Here is a 19,372-nt window from a genome sequence, read left to right on the forward strand (position 1 = left end):
AGGGGGTGGGGTGGGGTCGGGATGTGAATATCCAGTGAGATTAGTTTATGGTCTGATCTTACCAGTGAGGGATACACTTCTGGTCTGGAGCATAGTGTCCCCATGTTGGTGATGATCAGGTCCAGTATGTTTTCCCCTCTTGTGGGAGTGGTAACAAGTTGTTCCATAGTATTTGAGTTTTTAAATTCTAGGAACCTTTGGGCTAGGGTGTTGGAGCTAGAGTAATGCTCCCTGTCTATGTTTGGGTAGTTGAAGTCGCCCAATATAATGGTGTTTGGAGAGACCTTCATATTTTCCAGTATTCTCAGGAAGGCGGAGTGGGGTTCTTGTGTTTGGGAGGGTGGTCTGTAGCAGGCTATAAACTGGAAGGCAGTTTTACCCACAGTTAGTTGCACATGGATAGTCTCTGATGCTTCGTGCTGTGCCACAATACCTATTCTCCTCATTACTTAGTTAATTTACACAATACCTATTCTCCTCATTACTTAATTAATCACAATACCTATTCTCCTCATTACTTAGTTAATTAATCACAATACCTATTCTCCTCATTACTTAGTTAATTTACACAATACCTATTCTCCTCATTACTTAGTTAATTTACACAATACCTATTCTCCTCATTACTTAGTTAATTAATCACAATACCTATTCTCCTCATTACTTAATTAATCACAATACCTATTCTCCTCATTACTTAGTTAATTTACACAATACCTATTCTCCTCATTACTTAGTTAATTAATCACAATACCTATTCTCCTCATTACTTAGTTAATTTACACAATACCTATTCTCCTCATTACTTAATTAATTAATCACAATACCTATTCTCCTCATTACTTAGTTAATTAATCACAATACCTATTCTCCTCATTACTTAGTTAATTTACACAATACCTATTCTCCTCATTACTTAATTAATTAATCACAATACCTATTCTCCTCATTACTTAGTTAATTAATCACAATACCTATTCTCCTCATTACTTAGTTAATTTACACAATACCTATTCTCCTCATTACTTAGTTAATTTACACAATACCTATTCTCCTCATTACTTAGTTAATTAATCACAATACCTATTCTCCTCATTTCTTAGTTAATTAATCACAATACCTATTCTCCTCATTACTTAGTTAATTAATCACAATATCTATTCTCCTCATTACTTAGTTAATTTACGCAATACCTATTCTCATTACTTAATCACAATACCTATTCTCCTCATTACTTAGTTAATCACAATACATATTCTCCTCATTATTTAGTTAATTAATCACAATACCTATTCTCCTCATTACTTAGTTAATTAATCACAATATCTATTCTCCTCATTACTTAGTTAATTTACACAATACCTATTCTCCTCATTACTTAGTTAATCACAATACATATTCTCCTCATTATTTAGTTAATTAATCACAATACCTATTCTCCTCATTACTTAGTTAATTTACACAATACCTATTCTCCTCATTACTTAGTTAATTTACACAATACATATTCTCCTCATTACTTAGTTAATTAATCACAATACCTATTCTCCTCATTACTTAGTTAATTAATCACAATACCTATTCTCCTCATTACTTAGTTAATTAATCACAATACCTATTCTCCTCATTACTTAGTTAATTTACACAATACCTATTCTCCTCATTACTTAGTTAATTAATCACAATACCTATTCTCCTCATTACTTAGTTAATTAATCACAATACCTATTCTCCTCATTACTTAGTTAATTAATCACAATACCTATTCTCCTCATTACTTAGTTAATTAATCACAATACCTATTCTCCTCATTACTTAATTAATCACAATACCTATTCTCCTCGTTACTTAATTAATCACAATACCTATTCTCCTCATTACTTAATTAATCACAATACCTATTCTCATTACTTAGTTAATTAATCACAATACCTATTCTCCTCATTACTTAGTTAATTAATCACAATACCTATTCTCCTCATTACTTAGTTAATTTACACAATACCTATTCTCCTCATTACTTAGTTAATTAATCACAATACCTATTCTCCTCATTACTTAGTTAATTAATCACAATACCTATTCTCCTCATTACTTAGTTAATTTACACAATACCTATTCTCCTCATTACTTAGTTAATCACAATACCTATTCTCCTCATTACTTAGTTAATTAATCACAATACCTATTCTCCTCATTACTTAGTTAATTTACACAATACCTATTCTCCTCATTACTTAGTTAATTAATCACAATACCTATTATCCTCATTACTTAATTAATTAATCACAATACCTATTCTCATTGCTTAGTTAATTAATCACAATACCTATTCTCCTCATTACTTAGTTAATTTACACAATACCTATTCTCCTCATTACTTAGTTAATTAATCACAATACCTATTCTCCTCATTACTTAGTTAATTAATCACAATACCTATTCTCCTCATTACTTAGTTAATTTACACAATACCTATTCTCCTCATTACTTAGTTAATTAATCACAATACCTATTCTCCTCATTACTTAGTTAATTAATCACAATACCTATTCTCCTCATTACTTAGTTAATTAATCACAATACCTATTCTCCTCATTACTTAGTTAATTTACACAATACCTATTCTCCTCATTACTTAGTTAATTAATCACAATACCTATTCTCCTCATTACTTAGTTAATTAATCACAATACCTATTCTCCTCATTACTTAGTTAATTTACACAATACCTATTCTCCTCATTACTTAGTTAATTAATCACAATACCTATTCTCCTCATTACTTAGTTAATTAATCACAATACCTATTCTCCTCATTACTTAGTTAATTTACACAATACCTATTCTCCTCATTACTTAGTTAATTAATCACAATACCTATTCTCCTCATTACTTAGTTAATTAATCACAATACCTATTCTCCTCATTACTTAGTTAATTAATCACAATACCTATTCTCCTCATTACTTAGTTAATTTTACACAATACCTATTCTCCTCATTACTTAGTTAATTAATCACAATACCTATTCTCCTCATTACTTAGTTAATTAATCACAATACCTATTCTCCTCATTACTTAGTTAATTTACACAATACCTATTCTCCTCATTACTTAATTAATTAATCAAAATACCTATTTTCTTTACTTAGTTAATTAATCACAATACCTATTCTCCTCATTACTTAGTTAATTTACACAATACCTATTCTCCTCATTACTTAATTAATCACAATACCTATTCTCCTCATTACTTAGTTAATTAATCACAATACCTATTCTCCTCATTACTTAGTTAATTAATCACAATACCTATTCTCCTCATTACTTAGTTAATTAATCACAATACCTATTCTCCTCATTACTTAGTTAATTAATCACAATACCTATTCTCCTCATTACTTAGTTAATTAATCACAATACCTATTCTCCTCATTACTTAGTTAATTAATCACAATACCTATTCTCCTCATTACTTAGTTAATTAATCACAATACCTATTCTCCTCATTACTTAGTTAATTAATCACAATACCTATTCTCCTCATTACTTAGTTAATTTACACAATACCTATTCTCCTCATTACTTAGTTAATTAATCACAATACCTATTCTCCTCATTACTTAGTTAATTTACACAATACCTATTCTCCTCATTACTTAGTTAATTAATCACAATACCTATTCTCCTCATTACTTAGTTAATTAATCACAATACCTATTCTCCTCATTACTTAGTTAATTTGCACAATACCTATTCTCCTCATTACTTAGTTAATTAATCACAATACCTATTCTCCTCATTACTTAGTTAATTAATCACAATACCTATTCTCCTCATTACTTAGTTAATTAATCACAATACGTATTCTCCTCATTATTTAGTTAATTAATCACAATTCCTATTCTCCTCATTACTTAGTTAATTAATCACAATACCTATTCTCCTCATTACTTAGTTAATTTACACAATACCTATTCTCCTCATTACTTAATTAATTAATCGTAATACCTATTCTCCGCATTACTTAGTTAATTAATCACAATACCTATTCTCCTCATTTCTTAGTTAATTAATCACAATGCCTATTCTCCTCATTACTTAGTTTATTTACACAATACCTATTCTCCTCATTACTTAATTAATTAATCACAATACCTATTCTCCTCATTACTTAGTTAACTAATCACAATACCTATTCTCATCATTACGTAGTTAATTTACACAATACCTATTCTCCTCATTACTTAGTTAATTTACACAATACCTATTCTCCTCATTACTTAGTTAATTAATCACAATACCTATTCTCCTCATTACTTAGTTAATTAATCACAATATCTATTCTCCTCACTTAGTTAATTTACGCAATACCTATTCTCATTACTTAATCACAATACCTATTCTCCTCATTACTTAATTAATCACAATACATATTCTCCTCATTATTTACTTAATCACAATTCCTATTCTCCTCATTACTTAGTTAATTAATCACAATATCTATTCTCCTCATTACTTAGTTAATTTACACAATACCTATTCTCATTACTTAATCACAATACATATTTTCCTCATTACTTAGTTAATTAATCACAATACATATTCTCCTCATTATTTAGTTAATCACAATACCTATTCTCCTCATTACTTAATTAATCACAATACCTATTCTCCTCATTTCTTAGTTAATTAATCACAATACATATTCTCCTCATTACTTAATTAATTAATCACAATACCTATTCTCCTCATTACTTAGTTAATTAATCACAATACCTATTCTCCTCATTTCTTAGTTAATTAATCACAATACCTTTTCTCCTCATTTCTTAGCTAATTAATCACAATACCTATTCCCCTCATTACTTAGTTAATTTACACAATACCTATTCTCCTCATTACTTAGTTAATTAATCACAATACCTATTCTCCTCATTTCTTAGTTAATTCATCACAATACCTATTCTCCTCATTACTTAATTAATTAATCACAATACCTATTCTCCTCATTACTTAGTTAATTAACCACAATACCTATTCTCCTCATTTCTTAGTTAATTAATCACAATACATATTCCCCTCATTACTTAGTTAATTTACACAATACCTATTCTCCTCATTACTTAGTTCATTAATCACAATACCTATTCTCCTCATTTCTTAGTTAATTAATCACAATACCTATTCTCCTCATTACTTAGTTAATTAATCACAATATCTATTCTCCTCATTACTTAGTTAATTTACACAATACCTATTCTCATTACTTAGTTAATCACAATACCTATTCTCCTTATTACTTAGTTAATTAATCACAATACATATTCTCCTCATTATTTACTTAATTAATCACAATACCTATTCTCCTCATTACTTAGTTAATTAATCACAATATATATTCTCCTCATTACTTAGTTAATTTACACAATACCTATTCTTATTACTTAGTTAATCACAATACCTATTCTCCTCATTACTTAGTTAATTAACCACAATACATATTCTCCTCATTATTTAGTTAATTAATCACAATACCTATTCTCCTCATTACTTAGTTAATTTACACAATACCTATTCTCCTCATTACTTAGTTAATTAATCACAATACCCATTCTCCTCATTACTTAGTTAATTAATCACAATACCTATTCTCCTCATTACTTAGTTAATTTACACAATACCTATTCTCCTCATTACTTAGTTAATTTACACAATACCTATTCTCCTCATTACTTATTTAATTAATCACAATACCTATTCTCCTCATTACTTAGTTAATTTACACAATACCTATTCTCATTACTTAGTTAATCACAATACCTATTCTCCTCATTACTTAGTTAATTAATCACAGTACCTGTTCTCCTCATTACTTAATTAATCACAATACCTATTCTCCTCATTACTTAGTTAATTTACACAATACCTATTCTCCTCATTACTTAGGTAATTAATCACAATACCTATTCTCCTCATTACTTAGTTAATTAATCACAATACCCATTCTCCTCATTACTTAGGTAATTAATCACAATACCTATTCTCCTCATTACTTAGTTAATTTACACAATACCTATTCTCCTCATTACTTAGTTAATTAATCACAATACCTATTCTCCACATTACTTAGTTAATTTACACAATACCTATTCTCCTCATTACTTAGTTAATTAATCACAATACCTATTCTCCTCATTACTTAGTTAATTTACACAATACCTATTCTCCTCATTACTTAATTAATCACAATACCTATTCTCCTCATTAGTTAGTTAATTAATCACAATACCTATTCTCCTCATTACTTAGTTAATTAATCACAATACCCATTCTCCTCATTACTTAATTAATCACAATACATATTCTCCTCATTACTTAGTTAATTTACACAATACCTATTCTCCTCATTACTTAGTTAATTAATCACAATACCTATTCTCCTCATTACTTAGTTAATTTACACAATACTTATTATCCTCATTACTTAGTTAATTAATCACAATACCTATTCTCCTCATTACTTAATTAATCACAATACCTATTCTCCTCATTACTTAGGTAATTTACACAATACCTATTCTCCTCATTACTTAGTTAATTAGGTTCATAGGTTCATAGGTTCATACTAGGCTATCTGCCCTAGGGCATTTATAAGCCTAGCCAGAGTGTGTTTTGCTTTCGCCACCCATTTTAAAATAATTTTACTATGCCTTTTTTTGAGGTTGGTATACTGTGCCTCTGTCTAACAGTGACACATAAGTGATAGCCGGGGTAAACCTACGATCTCCCATCCACTCATCAAGATTCCTCTTGAAGAGAGTTAATGTGGGACTCTGCCTAACCTGGACTGGGATTTTATTCCAGAGTGAAGGGAGCCTCTGGGTTATGAATCTGTCCCTCCAGCATGTCCTATTTATTTCAGTGCTGAGGTTCAAGTCTCTCGAGCGCGTAGCTTGATGGGATTTGGATTATCTGAGGTGCTGCATGTCCATTAATTCTGGGTTGGACATAGCTTTATACGTCAGGCACAGATTGCCTCTGAGCAGGCGGTATGCCACTGAGTAGAGCTGGAGTTTCTTTAACCGGGCAGCATATGGCATCTGTTTGACCCTTTGATCCTCTTGGTGAGGTACTTTTGGGGTCTTTCCAGTTGCTGCAGGTGTCTGGTAAGGTACATCCCAAAAGGGGCATTGTACTCAATTATGGGCCTGATGAGGGATGAGTAAAGAGGCACGATGACCTCCCTGATCTAGATGTGAATCCTTCATGATTAGGTGGGCTATATAAAATGTTTTTCTAACCACTTTGGCCACGTGGTTGTCAAATGAGAGATTGCTATCAACTTGGGTCCCCAGGTCCCTAATGACTTCTTCTGTACTTAATGGATTACCACCTATGTGGTAATTTGTGGGCACTTTGTTTTGCCAAAGGGATGACTATACACTTTTTGGCGTTTAGCTTGAGGCCATGGCTCTGTCACCATTTGTCTGTTTCTATGAGGCCCTTTTGGAGGATGCTTGTGTCGGCTGGAGAGTTGATTATGGCGCCCAGTTTGCAGTCATCTGCGAACTTGGTCAGCCACAGTCCTTCCGTGTTGGCCTGTACCGCCGAGAAATATATTCCGAACAAGAGAGGTCCCAGGACCGAGCCTTGTGGGACGCCACTTGTAACTGGTTTGAGTCTGACGTGGCTCCAGCAATTCTAACCATGTGGTTTCTGTCCTTGAGCCAGTTTGCAACCCATCTAGTGACATAGGGGTTTATATTTAAGCTGGTGAGCTTATCTATAATGCCCAAGTGGGGTATTGTATCAAAGGCTTTTGCGAGGTCCAGGTAGGCTGTGTGGACCACCTTCCCTTTGTCAATGGCCTTGGTGACTGTTTCAAAGAAATCAACCAGGTTTAAGAGGCAAGATCTGCCCTTAACAAAGCCAAACTGGGTAGGATCCAGTGTCTGTAGGTCCCCAATATCTTTATTTATGAGGTCCATGATGATCCTTTCCATAGCTTTGCAGACTAAGCTAGTCAGGCTTATGGGGCGATAGTTTCCAGGATCTGTTGAGGCACCACTTTGTGGAGAGGGACAACTGTTGCTGTCGCCACTCTTTGGGTACATATCCTGTAGTAAGGCTAAGATTGAACAGTAGTTTTATGTTTGGGTTTAGCTCTTCTTGGAGTTCATGTAGGCAGCCCAGGACACCATCTGGTGCCATTGATGCTGTGTTTTTGCTTTGGAGAGGGCTCTTACCTGAGCATCTGAGATGTCAGGGGCAGCACTCTGTTGGGATAGATATTTGCCCTTTTGGTGGGGAGGGGTTTGCACTGAACCTGTCAGCTAGGATGTTGGCAATGTCTGTGGGCTCGGTGTATTTTTGTCATTTTGGACTACTTCTGAGCATATCTGGGAATTCCCAACCAGGTTCCTAACATAACTAAAGAAAGCCTTGTGATTATCCTTAGTGTCCTGTGCAATTTTTCTCTCGAAGCTGGCCTTAGACGATTTTATGAGTGCCCGTAGTTTTTTGCTAATACTGATTAGAGATGCCTTCCTTTTGGGATTTTGCTCTATCATGTAGTAGCTTCCTCCTTCTATTGTATAGTTTGTTTATGGCTGGGGTCCACCAGACAGGACGTCTGCCTTTGGAGGATTGGGTCTTGGTTTTATTTGGGATTGCATGATCCATCCATTCCTGAAGGTGTTCATAGAATGTTTATAAAGGATTCTGCGGTCTGGGACATATTTTCCACAGGCCGGGGCTTTGCAGGATTTAGCCTCGCTTTTGACGCGTGTCAAAGTTCCTTTAGAGGCGTTTTGCACTGCGGTGTGCTGGGCAGGGGGGCTTGGGATGTGAATATCCAGTGGTATTAGTTTATGGTCTGATCTTACCAGTGAGGGATACACTTCTGGTCTGGAGCATAGTGTCCCCATGTTGGTGATGATCAGGTCCAGTATGTTTTCCCCTCTTGTGGGAGTGGTAACAAGTTGTTCCATAGCATTTGAGTTTATAAATTCTAGGAACCTTTGGGCTAGGGTGTTGGAGCTAGAGTAATGCTCCCAGTCTATGTTTGGGTAGTTGAAGTCACCCAATATAATGGTGTTTGGAGAGACCTTCATATTTTCCAGTATTCTCAGGAAGGCCGAGTGGGGTTCTTGTGTTTGGGAGGGTGGTCTGTAGCAGGCTATAAACTGGAAGGCAGTTTTACCCTCAGTTAGTTGCACATGGATAGTCTCTGATGCTTCGTGCTGTGCCACAATACCTATTCTCCTCATTACTTAGTTAATTTACACAATACCTATTCTCCTCATTACTTTATTAATCACAATACCTATTCTTCTCATTACTTAGTTAATTAATCACAATACCTATTCTCCTCATTACTTTGTTAATTTACACAATACTTATTATCCTCATTACTTAGTTAATTAATCACAATACCTATTCTCCTCATTACTTAATTAATCACAATACCTATTCTCCTCATTACTTAGTTAATTTACACAATACCTATTCTCCTCATTACTTAGTTAATTAATCACAATACCTATTCTCCTCATTACTTAGTTAATTTACACAATACCTATTATCCTCATTACTTAGTTAATTAATCACAATACCTATTCTCCTCATTACTTAATTAATCACAATACCTATTCTCCTCATTACTTAGTTAATTTACACAATACCTATTCTCCTCATTACTTAGTTAATTAGGTTCATAGGTTCATAGGTTCATACTAGGCTATCTGCCCTAGGGCATTTATAAGCCTAGCCAGAGTGTGTTTGGCTTTCGCCACCCATTTTAAATTAATTTTGCTATGCCTTTTTTTGAGGTTAGTATACTGTGCCTCTGTCTAACAGTGACACATAAGTGATAGCCGGGGTAAACCTACGATCTCCCATCCACTCATCAAGATTCCTCTTGAAGAGAGTTAATGTGGGACTCTGCCTAACCTGGACTGGGATTTTATTCCAGAGTGAAGGGAGCCTCTGGGTTATGAATCTGTCCCTCCAGCATGTCCTATTTATTTCAGTGCTGAGGTTCAAGTCTCTCGAGCGCATAGCTCGATGGGATTTGGATTATCTGAGGTGCTGCATGTCCATTAATTCTGGGTTGGACATAGCTTTATACATCAGGCACAGATTGCCTCTGAGCAGGCGGTATGCCACTGAGTAGAGCTGGAGTTTCTTTAACTGGGCAGCATATGGCATCTGTTTGACCCTTTGATCCTCTTGGTGAGGTACTTTTGGGGTCTTTCCAGTTGCTGCAGGTGTCTGGTAAGGTACATCCCAAAAGGGGCATTGTACTCAATTATGGGCCTGATGAGGGATGAGTAAAGAGGCACGATGACCTCCCCTGATCTAGATGTGAATCCCTTCATGATTAGGTGGGCTATATAAAATGTTTTTCTAACCACTTTGGCCACGTGGTTGTCAAATGAGAGATTGCTATCAACTTGGGTCCCCAGGTCCCTAATGACTTCTTCTGTACTTAATGGATTACCACCTATGTGGTAATTTGTGGGCACTTTGTTTTTGCCAAAGGGGATGACTATACACTTTTTGGCGTTTAGCTTGAGGCCATGGCTCTGTCACCATTTGTCTGTTTCTATGAGGCCCTTTTGGAGGATGCTTGTGTCGGCTGGAGAGTTGATTATGGCTCCCAGTTTGCAGTCATCTGCGAACTTGGTCAGCCACAGTCCTTCCGTGTTGGCCTGTACCGCCGAGAAATATATTCCGAACAAGAGAGGTCCCAGGACCGAGCCTTGTGGGACGCCACTTGTAACTGGTTTGAGTCTGACGTGGCTCCAGCAATTCTAACCATGTGGTTTCTGTCCTTGAGCCAGTTTGCAACCCATCTAGTGACATAGGGGTTTATATTTAAGCTGGTGAGCTTATCTATAATGCCCAAGTGGGGTATTGTATCAAAGGCTTTTGCGAGGTCCAGGTAGGCTGTGTGGACCACCTTCCCTTTGTCAATGGCCTTGGTGACTGTTTCAAAGAAATCAACCAGGTTTAAGAGGCAAGATCTGCCCTTAACAAAGCCAAACTGGGTAGGATCCAGTGTCTGTAGGTCCCCAATATCTTTATTTATGAGGTCCATGATGATCCTTTCCATAGCTTTGCAGACCAAGCTAGTCAGGCTTATGGGGCGATAGTTTCCAGGATCTGTTGAGGCACCACTTTTGTGGAGAGGGACCACTGTTGCTGTACGCCACTCTTTGGGTACATATCCTGTAGTAAGGCTAAGATTGAACAGTAGTTTTATGTTTGGGTTTAGCTCTTCTTGGAGTTCATGTAGGACGCAGCCCAGGACACCATCTGGTGCCATTGATGCTGTGTTTTTTGCTTTGGAGAGGGCGGCTCTTACCTGAACATCTGAGATGTCAGGGGGGAAGCACTCTGTTGGGATAGATATTTGCCCTTTACTGGGGAGGGGGGGGTTTGCACTGAACCTGTCAGCTAGGATGTTGGCAATGTCTGTGGGCTCGGTGTATTTTTTGTCATTTTGGACTACTTCTGAGCATATCTGGGAATTCCCAACCAGGTTCCTAACATAACTAAAGAAAGCCTTGTGATTATCCTTAGTGTCCTGTGCAATTTTTCTCTCAAAGCTGGCCTTAGACGATTTTATGAGTGCCCGTAGTTTTTTGCTAATACTGATCAGAGATGCCTTCCCTTTTTGGGATTTTGCTCTATCATGTAGTAGCTTCCTCCTTCTATTGTATAGTTTGTTTATGGCTGGGGTCCACCAGACAGGACGTCTGCCTTTGGAGGATTGGGTCTTGGTTTTATTTGGGATTGCATGATCCATCCATTCCTGAAGGTGTTCATAGAATGCGTTTATAAAGGATTCTGCGGTCTGGGACATATTTTCCACAGGCCCGGGGGCTTTGAAGGATTTTGCCTCGGTTTTGAGGCGTGTGAAATTTGCTTTAGAGAAGTTTTTCACTGTGGTTTTCTGGGCAGGGGGTGGGGTTGGGATGTGAATATCCAGTGGTATTAGTTTATGGTCTGATCTTACCAGTGAGGGATACACTTCTGGTCTGGAGCATAGTGTCCCCATGTTGGTGATGATCAGGTCCAGTATGTTTTCCCCTCTTGTGGGAGTGGTAACAAGTTGTTCCATAGCATTTGAGTTTATAAATTCTAGGAACCTTTGGGCTAGGGTGTTGGAGCTAGAGTAATGCTCCCAGTCTATGTTTGGGTAGTTGAAGTCACCCAATATAATGGTGTTTGGAGAGACCTTCATATTTTCCAGTATTCTCAGGAAGGCCGAGTGGGGTTCTTGTGTTTGGGAGGGTGGTCTGTAGCAGGCTATAAACTGGAAGGCAGTTTTACCCACAGTTAGTTGCACATGGATAGTCTCTGATGCTTCGTGCTGTGCCACAATACCTATTCTCCTCATTACTTAGTTAATTTACACAATACCTATTCTCCTCATTACTTTATTAATCACAATACCTATTCTTCTCATTACTTAGTTAATTAATCACAATACCTATTCTCCTCATTACTTAGTTAATTTACACAATACCTATTCTCCTCATTACTTAATTAATCACAATACCTATTCTTCTCATTACTTAGTTAATTTATCACAATACCTATTCTCCTAATTACTTAGTTAATTAATCACAATACCTATTCTCCTCATTACTTAATTAATTAATCACGATACCTATTCTCCTCATTTCTTAGTTAATTAATCATAATACCTATTTTCCTCATTACTTAACTAATTAATCACAATACCTATTCTCCTCATTACTTAATTAATCACAATACTTATTCTCCTCATTACTTAGTTAATTTACACAATACCTATTCTCCTTATTACTTAGTTAATTTACACAATACATATTCTGCTTATTACTTAGTTAATTTACACAATACCTATTCTCCTCATTACTTAGTTAATTAATCACAATACATATTCTCCTCATTACTTAGTTAATTAATCACAATACCTATCCTCCTCATTACTTAGTTAATTAATCACAATTCCTATTCTCCTCATTACTTAGTTAATTTACGCAATACCTATTTTCCTCATTACTTAGTTAATTAATCACAATACCTATTCTCCTCATTACTTAATTAATTAATCACAATACCTATTCTCCTCATTACTTAGTTAATTAATCATAATACCTATTTTCCTCATTACTTAGTTAATCACAATACCTATTCTCCTCATTACTTAGTTAATTTACACAATACCTATTCTCCTCATTGCTTAGTTAATTAATCACAATACCTATTCTCCTCATTACTTAGTTAATTAATCACAATACCTATTCTCCTCATTACTTAATTAATCACAATACCTATTCTCCACATTACTTAATTAATTAATCACAATACCTATTCTCCTCATTACTTAATTAATCACAATACCTATTCTCCTCATTACTTAGTTAATTAATCACAATACCTATTCTCCTCATTACTTAATTAATCACAATACTTATTCTCCTCATTACTTAGGTAATTTACACAATACCTATTCTCCTTATTACTTAGTTAATTTACACAATACATATTCTGCTTATTACTTAGTTAATTTACACAATACCTATTCTCCTCATTACTTAGTTAATTAATCACAATACATATTCTCCTCATTACTTAGTTAATTAATCACAATACCTATTCTCCTCATTACTTAGTTAATTAATCACAATTCCTATTCTCCTCATTACTTAGTTAATTTACACAATACCTATTCTCCTTATTACTTAATTAATTAATCACAATACCTATTCTCCTCAGTTAGCTAATATATTACTTACCTAGCCTCTTATTAAATAGCTGTAATCACATAATGCCTAGCCACTATTAAGCCATAAGCCTGACAGGTTGCCAGGGATTTTTTTTTCCTCTTTAACTCCCTAAACAAATGTTTGTTCTTCTTTAGTGTATGATATTCCTTGCTTTGATAGTATAAATATATAAATATACCTCATATGTAAAAGTGCCTAGCCATTATATTGCATATCTGTAGAAGTACAATGTGTTCATAATTTTGCTTCAAACGTTTCTGTCTACCTGACATTGACACTGTATTATTACTACTGCATTTTTTTCTGCTGACCTGCATAACTGTTTTTTGACCCTGACTTGTACTGGATGATAGTGGCATACATAAGTTTTTTTTTCTCTGCTACATTCTCTCCCTGCCCTCTTGCTTTCTACCTCAATAGCTGTACTTCTCTATTTCTACCTTCCATTTTTCTAACTCTCCCTCAAACATACCCTCTTCTAGATAAATCCTCATTGTCTTCAATACTTCCCTCTAAATCCCTCTACATCTGCAGTAACTCCTACTGTCTACTCCTACATTCCTCCTCTTCCTCTTCTCTCCCTACTACTCTTTGTCTTCTTCCTCTCTCCCCCTAATACTTATGTTTGTTTGTTTTCCCTCTCTCTTTACAGTACTCCACTCTTGAAGGCCCTGCTCTACCTCCCGAACATGCGGACTACCTCCTGCAGAAGCTCAATCGACTTACCTGGACTTTCTCTACCCAATAGTCTTGGCTTACCTGAAACAGAACCTCTGTGTGGAACCCTTAAACTGTTTTTCAGTAAATATATGTAGCCTTATACCTAACTCAGATATCTAGACTTCAATATTTTGTAAACTGGTCCCTCAGTGTGTGCGACTCAGCAGCCTACCGCAGACCACAACAGCTCCCCTCTCACTGGTACTTAGTGACCTCCATTCTCCTATCCTTTTCTGTACCCCTTTGAAGACTTACACTTTATCTCCTTTTACTGTCAATTTTCCTTCACCCTAGAGTCTTGTCCTTTTGCTCTATCTTACTCCCCATCCCCTCTGCCTGTCATTTCTCCTTTCTCCACTAGGTGTCAGCACCATTTTGCCTTTTGCCTACTCCTACTCTATTAATTTTATTTACAACTTTTCCTCTAAATACTTGAAAAGCCAAACCTCCCCTAACTCTACTCCACCTTCCTTACCTTATATTTTCGAGTGCTGCTCAAACTCTACTTATTTTCCACATAGTCTTACTGTACTTCTACCTATTTACCTCTGCTCCAACCTGCAGTGGCTGATACTTTTTCAGCTGGACTCTTCTGCCCTGTTGCTCCATCCCGCTCCGTTTGCCCTGCGGGCTCACTCCGCTCCCCTACCCTGCACCAATTCCCACCCACCCCCAGTGGTCCTACATTTATTGCCATCCAATACTTCCTCCCTCTCACATCGCCCAATCCCCTCACAACAGTACTCCTCCCATTTTTTTTCCAAAACCACCTCCCCTCCACCAACCATACCTCATTAAGCAATTCTCCTCCACACCCACCAACCTTACCTAACTCTGTCTAACCTACAAATTCTTTTACACCTCTAATCAAACTACTCTCTAAGATGCTCTATTTTCCTACTACAATCCCTGCCCCTACAATACTGCTACTCCTCATTCTTCTCCCTCTATATCATACCACCTCTTATACCAACCTTCACCTAAACCCTCCACATCAACCACCACCTCCCTACCCTACACATCATTTCCACAATATCTCTCCTTCTTTAACTCCCTTTCACCACACCCTGCTCTCAACATTAAAACTCTTCCAAATCCCCACCAAATACTACAAACCTAAACCCACCCCCTTCCATCCATTCCTAACCAAACACACTCCTAAAAAACTTATTCACCTTCTCTCCTACATCAGCTTAGCAGGTGACATTCATCCCATCCCTGGACCAAACATTTCACAAATAACCTTAGCTTCAACAACAAACCAAAGTATAAATACCTCAAATTCCTCACCATCAATGCCTAAAGCTTAGCTAATAAAATTACCCTCTTTCATGCCTGGCTTAACCATAATTCACCTGACATATTAGCCATCTCAGAAACCTGGTTAAAACCACACATAACTGACACTGAATTCCTTCCCCCTCATTTTCATTCTCTCCGATCTGACTGCCTAAATAGAAGAGGTGGTGGTGTAGCACTAATCTACTCCAATCACTTATCCATCACTCCCTTCCCAAATCCTATCCCTTCTTTTAATAACGCTGAACTAGTATCTGGCATTCTAAAATTAAATGACCACAAAAGTATCTGCATAATTTCCCTTTGCATTCCTCCTGGTTACCAAAACCTTGGAAGACATCCTCTCTTGGACCTCCTCAAACATTAACTATGAAACCTATATAATGGAAGATGTAAATATTGACTGGCAAAAAATCAGTAACCATACTCCCACCTTATCTATCAATCTCTTCAACTTTACTCAACTTATTAATTCTACCACCAGGCCCAACAAAACTAACCTCACAGGCTCCATCCTAGACTGGATCCTAGTGTCTCACCCTAACAGAACCACTACATCTGGTGTCACTCCCGACCTACTAGGAGACCACCTCCCTGCCTTCACCCACAGAACCACTTCCTCTTCCTCTTTCTCCCACAAACTCTTACATATGCACAATTTAACTAACTTTAACCCTTCCACCTTCTCTGACTCCCTCAAAAACACCAACTGGAACCCACTAAAAACCCTACCCCTAGACAAAGCCATTGATTTCTTCAACTCCAAATTCCTTACTGTCCTAAACTTCCTAACTCCAATACGAACAAAGAGTTAAAGCCAAGACTGCTCGTTGGCTAAGTAAAGAAACCAAAAAAATCATGCAACAAAGATAAATCTTGGAAAAGCTATCTACATAATAAACAACCTGTATTCCTACTTAATTACAAACAACTACGAAACCTAGCCAAAAAACAAGCCATAATAGATAAAAAGTCCTACTACAACCATCTACAGATAAATCATGCAAAAAACCCTAAACAATTATGGAATTGCATTAACTCTCTCCTTAAGCCTGGTACAACTAACAACCCCTGCCCTGACACTAGCAAATCTGATCAAGAAATTGCCAAACTATTCAATATCTTCTTCACCTCTTCTATTGCTGAGCTAACCAAAACCTTCCCCAACAACACTCCCCCACCACCCCTCTGCCCAAGTTTCCCCTGCCTCATCTCCTTCAACTCCTATCTTTGAACTTAAACCTATGTCTACCTTCCTTATAAAAAAACTTCTCTCCAAACTCAAACCTTGCACCAATGCTCCTGACAACATCCCCTCCTCCTTCTTAAAAACTGCCTTTGACAGTATTGCACTCCCTATCAGCATCCTGATAAATAGATCATTACTCGAGTCCTATGTACCCAAACTATGGCGCTCTGCTTTTATTCTTCCACTCCATAAAGGTGGCAAAAACTATAACTTCTCCAACTTCCGCCCCATAGCCATCCTCTCACCCATCTCGAAAATTCTTGAAAAATGCATTCACCTGCAGCTCATGCCATTCCTAACCGAACACCAGCTGCTCTCTCCTACCCAACACAGCTTCCGCCCTGGGCATAATACAAACACAGCCCTTCTCTCCTTTTTACACTCTGTCAATTCAGCTCGAGACTATGGCAACTTAGTTTCATCTGTTCTATTAGATTTATCTAAAGCTTTCGATACCATCTTCCACTCTCATCTACTAAATCATCTATCAGACCTCAACATCTCCCCAAAACCTCTATCCTGGTTTTCTAGCTACCTTTCAGACAGGTCCCAAGCTGTGAAATGGGGCCAAGTCTCCTCCAGCTTCCTTCCCACCCCCATGGGAGTTCCCCAAGGGTCCATACTAGGCCCTCTGCTATTTAACATCTTCATTAACGATTTCCACAAAGCTATTCCCAATACCAGAATTGTCCAATAAGCAGATGACTCAACTTTGATCTGTTATGCCTCCAACCTTACTAACTCAAACCGCCTTCTCAACCACTGAAAAATGGATGCACCAAAACCATCTCTCACTTAACGCTAACAAAACTAAGATTCTTCTATTTACTCACTCTAAATCCACCCCCACTGAAAAAAACTCATTTAATATTACTAGCCTAAACAACTCCACCATTGACATTGTTCCCTCCGCCAAACTCCTAGGGGGTCACCATTGATGAACACTTAAAATTCAATACCCACATCCAACTTAACGTCAAGAAAACTCACATAAAACTCGGCTCACTGTACAGAAACAATCAATTCCTCTCCCCCTCTTGGCCACTACATATCTCCTCCCATCTCTTCTATATGGTGCTCCTCTGCTTACTAATCTATCTTCCACCCTAACCGCTAAACTGGAAGTATGCTACAATAAAATCTCCAAATTCGCCACCAAGGCAAATTCCCTCTCTCATCACTGCACCTCCTTACAAACTTTAAATTGGCTTGATCTCCCTAATCAACTAGACTACCTCCAAATTGTCTCTGCCCACAAACTAATATTCCAACCTACCAGCTGCCCCGCACTATCCAATATTCTTCAACCATATACCCCCCCAGACCCCTTAGATCTTCTCACCAAAACCTTATTTCCATCCACAAACCCAAGCGCCCAGCTGGTCAACTTCTACTCTCCTTTTCCCTAGCTAAAAAATGGAACGCCTTGCCCTCTACTCTGAGGACATGTGACAACCTACACTCCTTCAAAACACAACTCCATTGCTACCTACAAACTCAAAGAAAATGTAACTGCACTCTTCATTCTTTATCTCCCAATCTCTCATCTTCCTTCTCTCCCGGCTAAACTTCATACCTTACTAATTTCCCCCTTCTTCCTACATTGTTAATGTAACTAATTTATTTGCTTCCAACCTTATGCTTAATGCCTCTCATCCTCCAGGACAATACTCTTTTAACATCCTAGTTGATTAACTATGAATGACTTTAGTATTGAATGCTTTTACCAACTGTCTGTGGAATTCCACCTATTTTGAGTTTAAAACAAATATTTTTTTCTTTGTATTTTAAGTTTTTTGTATTTTTTATTTGTATTTTCATTATGATGTAACATTGTACTGTGGAGCTTTTCTCCCTGGGCCTCCACTGAAAATGGGCTCTTGAGCCCAGTGGTCCTCCCCGGTCACCAACTGGAATAAATAAATAAATAAATAAATAAATAAATAAATAAATAAATAAATAAATAACAAGATAGCAACAATATCTGATTATGCTTCCAATTTGTCTACCTTGTCTCCTACATGGGTACAATTATACTATAACTATATCAAAACATTCAGCTTTAACCCCAAACCTCTCCCCTTTCTGAATACAGAAAACCTTAAAAAGTTCAAATTACTATCAACCATTAAGCATAAAATAACTATTCTTCAGAAGATTTTCAGATCTCTAAAACTGTCCATTGTTTTAATACCCTGCAAATATTCCACCTCAACCCCAACTTTAGACTGAACAACAAAATGATCAACCTGGATAAATACCCCCTTATCAGAGAGTTAACTATAGCAGATCTCTTTACTCTCAGAAGTAATTCA

This window comes from Protopterus annectens, chromosome 14.part0 (genome assembly GCF_019279795.1).
Source record: "Protopterus annectens isolate FY-2018-M chromosome 14.part0, PAN1.0, whole genome shotgun sequence".
Lineage (NCBI taxonomy): Eukaryota > Metazoa > Chordata > Ceratodontiformes > Protopteridae > Protopterus > Protopterus annectens.